This window comes from Theropithecus gelada, chromosome 19 (genome assembly GCF_003255815.1).
Source record: "Theropithecus gelada isolate Dixy chromosome 19, Tgel_1.0, whole genome shotgun sequence".
Classification (NCBI taxonomy): domain Eukaryota; kingdom Metazoa; phylum Chordata; class Mammalia; order Primates; family Cercopithecidae; genus Theropithecus; species Theropithecus gelada.
The window spans coordinates 50,240,498-50,247,067 of NC_037687.1; the positions used below are offsets into that span (position 1 = coordinate 50,240,498).

The 6,570-nt window shown below is 54.2% G+C and overlaps 1 protein-coding gene across 5 annotated transcripts in view; it reads left to right on the forward strand.

Moving 5' to 3' along the window:
• Positions 1–1,547: 1,547 nt before the first annotated feature.
• Positions 1,548–6,570, forward strand: part of C19H19orf12 (chromosome 19 C19orf12 homolog) — a 14,242-nt gene continuing 9,219 nt past the window's right edge. For 2 of the 5 annotated variants that reach the window (XM_025368958.1, XM_025368961.1), the window contains exon 1: positions 1,825–2,221. The gene's annotated coding sequence lies outside the window, so the exon portion shown is untranslated. Of the gene's footprint in view, positions 1,773–1,796; positions 2,222–2,345; positions 2,457–6,570 lie in introns of those variants that run through there. The other 3 variants (XM_025368960.1, XM_025368962.1, XM_025368959.1) reach the window with 3 other exon arrangements.

The following is a 6,570-nucleotide window of genomic DNA, read 5'->3' on the forward strand; positions in this document are numbered from 1 at the left end:
CACTGTAAGCAGCCTAAAGCATTGCTGTGTGCTGGGCCAGTGTCATTTCCGTGCCATCATGGACACCCCACTGCACGCCTTGCTTACTGTGCAGGAGGCCCCAGCTGCCTTTAGGAGCATGAGGCACCGTGTGCTCCATCTCTGGGGTTCAGAGTGTGCGGTCATGTTATGCTTGTGTTCGTATCAGAATGAGGCCCAGGAGGCTGATGGGTTGCAGATTTGCATACAATGGCGCGATCTCGGTGCACTGCAACCTCCATCTCCCGGGTCCAAGCGATTCTCCTGCCTCAACCTCCCGAGTAGCTGGGACTACAGGCGTGCACCACCATGTCTGGCTCATTTTTCCATGTTTAGTGCAGATGGGGTTTCACCATGTTGCCCAGGCTGGTCTCAAAGTCCTGGCCTCAGGTGATCTGCCCGCCTCGGCCTCCCAAAGTGCTGTGATTACAGGTGTGAGCCACCGCGCTCGGCTGCATGAACTTCTTACATGCGTGCCTTCTCTGGAGGGCCTGGACTTTGAAGCTTCTTTCACTCCCAGCATCTCTCCCTGCAGGGGCCCTCTCCCCACTATCTCTGGGGGAGGAGTCTGCAGGCCAGTTCTGCAGTGTGCCGCCAGAGGGAGCTGCCCGCAGAGAAACGGGAGCGCCGCACTCAGGTCCCAGGAAGGCAGCAGGCTGAGTTCCCCTGGCCTCAGTTCACTTTCCCTCTTGAAAGTCACCCAAACTCAAGCAAAAGCTCTGATTCAGGAATAAATGGGGTTGTTTTACCCCAGCCAAGGCCTGGGGAAGCTTGGTATTAAGAGCCTTTGTTCCATTCTTTTAAAAATGGAAAAGGGTCTGTCCTCTGGGTGCCCACAGCACCCTGGAAAGCAGGCAGAGTGCTGGTCACAGACAGAGGCTTTGAGCTACCGAGACCCCGGCTGGAGTCTGGGCCCTAAAATTTTCTAACCAGGGTGGCCTTGGGCAGAGCAGCAGTGTTTAGAGCTTCCCATCTGTAATACAGCAATGACAACCATGCCTGCTTTGCAGGGTTCCTGTTAGGATTAATTCTCTATAGAGAGCCACCCAGAAGCCGCTTTTGGATTTGAGATGTTTCAAGACCAGACCTCGCATGACAAGAGTGGGGACCGCTTTCCATAGGTCTCAATACAGTAGTATTCCTGGGCAGTTCTGCAACCCCAGCCTCATGCCCTTTGCACCTTCCTAAGAGGCTGCCTAGCCTCAGCTTTGGCCCCCATCCAAGAATCCTAGGAGCAAAGGCAGTTCTTTTCCTTTTTTCTGTTTTTAAGAGACGGTCTCACTCTGTCTCCCAGGCTGGAGTGCAGGGGTGCAATCATGGTTCACTGCAGCCTCGAACTCCCGGGCTCAAGCAATCCTCCTGCTTCAGCTTCCCAAAATGCTGAGGTCACAGGTATGAGTCACCCACCCGGCCTAATTTTTATTATTATTTGTAGAGATGGGATGTCACTGTGTTGCCCACGCTCGGACTGCTGGGCTCAAGCAATCCTCCCTCCTCAGCCTCACTGGCAGCTGGGATTACGGGTCCCGCCTAGCCTGCTTCTCCTTGTGCAACCCCCAGACCCAGAGGCTCCAGAGCAGCTCTGGAACAGCGGAAATCTGACTTCGGCCCACACATTCACCAAATATTGACACAGCACCCTTGACCTCCAGATGTCCCTGAGCTCTCTTCCGCGCCCAGACTGCGGGGAGGAAGGGGTCCTCCAGGCCAAAGGGAGGGAGGTCTCCGGGAGGTCCCCGCGGTCCTGGAGGCAGGTGCGCGGGGCCCGGATCTGATCGTGCGTGCGCAAGGGAGAAGGGCAGGGCTGGGCCTGCGGGAGCGCGGCATGGCGGTCCCCGGGACTCCTCTCCGGGCGCCTCGTCTCGGTGCTTCACCCATAACCCAAGCCAGGGCCCCGGTGTCAGCGGCGGGGTGGGCCGGGACCGGGGAGGGGGTGCCCAGCAGCGACCCCTGGGTCCCTCTAAGGCCGTGCGCAGCTCGAGCCAGAAGCTGGCCTGGCGCGTGGCTTCCGGGAAGGCCCGGCGCAGCCGGAAAGCGGGAGCGAGGGCGGGGCCAGCGCCGGGGCCGCCACCAAGGCCTGCGCGACCCTCTGCGGGGCTGAGGCCGGGGCAGGGGAGCCGGGCGGGGAGCCGGGGGCCAACCAGGGCCGGTCCGCAGCCGCCTCTGATCGCCGAGCGCGCCCCGCAGGCCTCGGCTCCCCCAGGTAAAGGTGCGCCCGGAGCCGGGGCGGGGCGCCTCCCAGGCCGCGCCCCGCGAGGGGAGGGGGCACCCCAAGAACAGGCCTGGAGGCCCGGGAGCGTCTAGGGGTGGGGGGGGGGGGGGGGGGGGGGTCCCCGCCCTGCCGGGATCCCGGCCCTCCCAGTGCCGGGATGGACACTGTTAGTGTAGTCATTGTCCCTATGGAGAAACTGAGGCACGGAGAGGCTGAAGTGACACAAGTAAGCAGCAGAGCTGGGACTAGAGTCCCAGGCCCTGGCTTGGTGTCACCCAGTAGTGGCGTAAGCGTGGGTGTGGTGGGTAGGGGTGGGGTGCGGGTGGTGGATGTGGTGGGAGTGGGTGAGGTTGGGTGGGGTGGTGGGTGGAGTGGGGGATGTGGGTTTGGCGGGGGGGGGGGGGGGGGGTGTGATGGGTGGGGGGCGGAGAAGGCGGGGGTGGGGTGCAGAATGTGATGGGTAGCGGTGGGGTAGAGAGGGGGTGGCTGGTGGGGCAGGGGCGGGGCTGGGGGTGGGGTGCTAGGTATTGTAAATATGAAGTGGATCCTGACAGGACACCTGTGGGGCAGCAGAGCTGGCTGAGCCATATGGGAAGAAGATCTGGGCGCTAGTTTAGATTTGGTCAGGAAGGGCCATTAATGATTTAGGAGGTGAGATTAGTTTTGGGGGTGACAGGTAGTTTGTTGAGTTTGTTTGTTTGTGACAGTCTTGCTCTGTTGTCCAGGCTGGAGTGCAATGGCGCGATCTCGGTTCACGGCAACCTCCACCTCCCGAGTTTAAACGATTCTCCTGCCTCAGCCTCTTGAGTAACTGGGATTACAGACACCCGCCCCCACACCCGGCTAATTTCTTTTTTTTTTTTTGAGACAGAGTCTCACTCTGTTACCCAGGCTGGAGTGCAGTGGCGCCATCTCAGCTCACTGCAACTTCCACTTCCCTCGTTTAAGCAATTCCCCTGCCTCTGAGCCTCCTGAGTAGCTGGGATTACAGGCAACACCACCATGCCTGGCTACTTTTTTTTTTTTTTCTGTATTTTTAGTAGAGACGGGGTTTCACCATCTTGGCCAGGCTAGTCTCAAACTCCTGACCTTGTGATCCACCTGCCTCGGCCTTCTACAGTGCTGGGATTACAGACGTGAGCCACCGCGCCTGACCAATTTTTGTATTTTTTAGTAGAGTTGGGGTTTCACCATCTTGAAATAGCACCTGTAGTTCCAGCTACTCAGGAGGCCCAGGCTGAAGAATTGCTTGAGGCCAGTTCCTGACCAGCCTAGGCAACATAGGGAGACTGCGTTTCTAGGGAGAAAAAAAAATGCAGGAAGGAAGGGGGTAGGGAAAGATGGAAAGAAAGAGAGAGAACGAAAGAGAGAGAAAGAGAAAGGAAAAGAAGGAAAGAAAAGAAAAGGAAAGAAAGAAAGGAAAGGAAAGAGAGAGAGAAAGAGAAAGAAAGAAATAGGGATACTTGGAGAAGCTTTGAAGTGACCTGTTTATGGATCAAGTAGGTAGGTAAGGTGCATGCTGCCAGGAGGGGCTGGGGTAGAGAGGGCAGGGCCCTGCTGTATGGGGGTGGGCAGCGGACGGCCCCTGCTCAGCCCTGGCCTCCATTGCTACACAGAATGGCAGGTCCAATGTGATCTGGTCTTCTGGTTTTTCAGGAGAAATCAGGAATCAGAGGTGCACGCAAAATTTCCTGATTTTAAAATATTGGCAACTAATTTGTTTTTAAAAAACAACTATGAGCTAATCTAAAAATGTTTGCTAGTGGGATCCACCTACTGCCTTTGCGCTGGGGTATGGAGAGGTGGGAGGTCAATGTTGACAAGAGCCAGACCTAATTTTTTGTTAAAGAACAGGGTACTTGGAGTAGAGAGAGTCTTCCTCTCCCTCATCTCTTACAATCTGGTCCAAACTCAGAAAGCTAGGCTGCTGTCGGTGGGATGGGCTTGTCTCCATCTTTCTGTACCTCTCAGAGCAGCCTGGGCACCTGCAAGAAAGCGGGGCTTCAAGTTGTCATTTGCCTTCCCTGTGGCTGGCAGATGGGCTTCCTGTGATCAGGGCCTGGTATGTGGGCAAATCTGAGTGTGAAATAGGTGTGATACAGTGGAGAGGGGGGAGCCACACTCCCACCCGCTGAGGTCTGTCCCCATCTTTCCTCCTCACCCTCTTCCCTGTCATTTACAGACAAAGACAGTCTTGCGGTGGGAGAAGGAGCAGGGTGGGCTTCCCTCTCAATCTGGCGAGCCTGGAGAATTCAGGAAGCTGAGCTTTTTAGCAAGGGCTCAGGAGGTGGAGTTACTAACCTTTCTTCCTCAACAAGAGCCTGTTAATGCTCTAACTTCTGAAATGATGATTGCAAATAAATTAAACCTTGAATGGAGTCAGCCACAACGTCTCTACCCATGGTGCAGAGCTATTAAAACGCAGTGACTTCCTCCACCTGCCCTCACACACGCAGTGATAGCTGCTGGCCCTCCCATTCTGCAGAGCCCTGGGCTTGTGTCTCAGTGAAACCTGCCTCATTGTTTGAGATGTCACGGAAGTTCGTGGTCTCACGGCCAAGGAAATCAAGGACGCAGACACTCCAGAGGGTAGGTTAGAGGAGAAGTTTAATAAACGAAATAAAGAAAGCTCTCTGGATCAGAGAGGGGTCCCAGAAAGATGGGCTGCCATTTTACAGTGAAATGCAAGGGTTTTTATAGACAAGCTGGTGGGAGGGGTGCTTCATTTACATAAGGTGTGAATTTCTGAGTCCTCCACCCCACCCTTTCTAGTGCACATGCGGGCTTCTTAGCCTGAGTTACTACTACTCCATGTTGCTTATTTCTTCCTACTGTGCATGTATGAAAAAAGGTTGGGGGGCGGGGGGTAGAACACTCCAAGATGGACATGCCTGGTCCAGGGTAGCTCTTCTTATCCGTGCCATGCAAGCCTCTGTGTCTGAGTATTTCTTTGTTTTTTTGAGACGGAGTCTCGCTCTGCTGCCAGGCTGGAGTGCAGTGGCGTGATCTCAGCTCACTGCAACCTCTGCCTTCCGGGTTCAAGCGATTCTCCTGCCTCAGCCTCCCGAGTAGCTGGGATTACAGGTGAGCACCACCACACCTGGTTAATTTTTGTATTTTTTTTTAGTAGAGACGGGATTTCACCATGTTGGCCAGGATGGTCTCAATCTGTTGACCTCGCGATCCACCTACCTTGGCCTCCCAAAATGCTGGGATTAGAGGCATGAGCCACCGTGCCCAGCCGTGTCTGAGTATTTATAAGTAGGGAGAGGACTGTGCTTACTGCGGCCCACCGTATATCTGTATGTCACACAGGGGACCCGTTTCTGTATGAGAGCTTGCCTTCCTTATCTGCGTTTTCTGAAAGGGAACCGACCTCTTAGGCTGCTTTTTGTTAGAAGGGAATTCTGCCAAGGACCCTTGCCCTATTTGCCTAATTGATTGCTCTCTCTCCTCTCACACTGATGCCGGCCTGGCTGGGCCAGGTAGAGTTGGAAGTAGCATTTTCGCAAGGACATCTCTTGAGCCTCTGTAGATTTTCACGTAAAGTCATTCGGAGCAGGTCGGAAGCTAGGTTTTTTTTTTTGGGTAGCCAGTAGAGCTAAAGTGTTTATGTATATGTTTCCTGCCTGCCTTTTTTCCACCTCTACATGCATTTTCTTGCTGTGCAGAAACTGTTTTGAGAGTGCAGACCCAAAACACCACTCCCCAAACTGCAGAAAAGCTGTTGTGGGAGTGGTGTCCAGGCACTGACCTGGAAGCCGGTCTTGCAGACCAAGCATGGCAGGGCTCAGGGTCTTCACACCCTGGGAAAGGGAGGTTCCTTGCAGCCTCCAAAGGGGCCCTCCCTTTTTCCAATATAATTGACAGATGAAAGCTGGATATAAACCAGAACGGAACTCAAAGGTGATTAGATATTTTACACCAGGATTTTGAGCTTTTTGTAAGATTTTACTGTAAAATTATTTTCTTTGGTTACCTTAATATGTACTTGAAATATATCTCATTTTGTGCTAGACGTGGTGGCTCACGCCTGTAATCCTAGCACTTTGAGAGGCCAAGGCAGGCAGATCACCTGAGGTCAGGAGTTCTAGACCAGCCTGGCCAACATGGTGAAACCCCATCTCTACTAAAAATACAAAAATTAGCTAGGTGTGGTGGTGCATGTCTGTAGTCCCAGCTATTCGGGAGGCTGAGGCAGGAGAATCGCTTGAACCTGGGAGGTGGAGGCGGCAGTGGGCCAAGATCGTGCCACTACACTGCAGCCTAGGTGACCTAGGTGACGGAGCAGGCTCTGTCTCCAAAAAAAAAAAAAAAAAAAAAAAAAAAAAAAAAAAAAT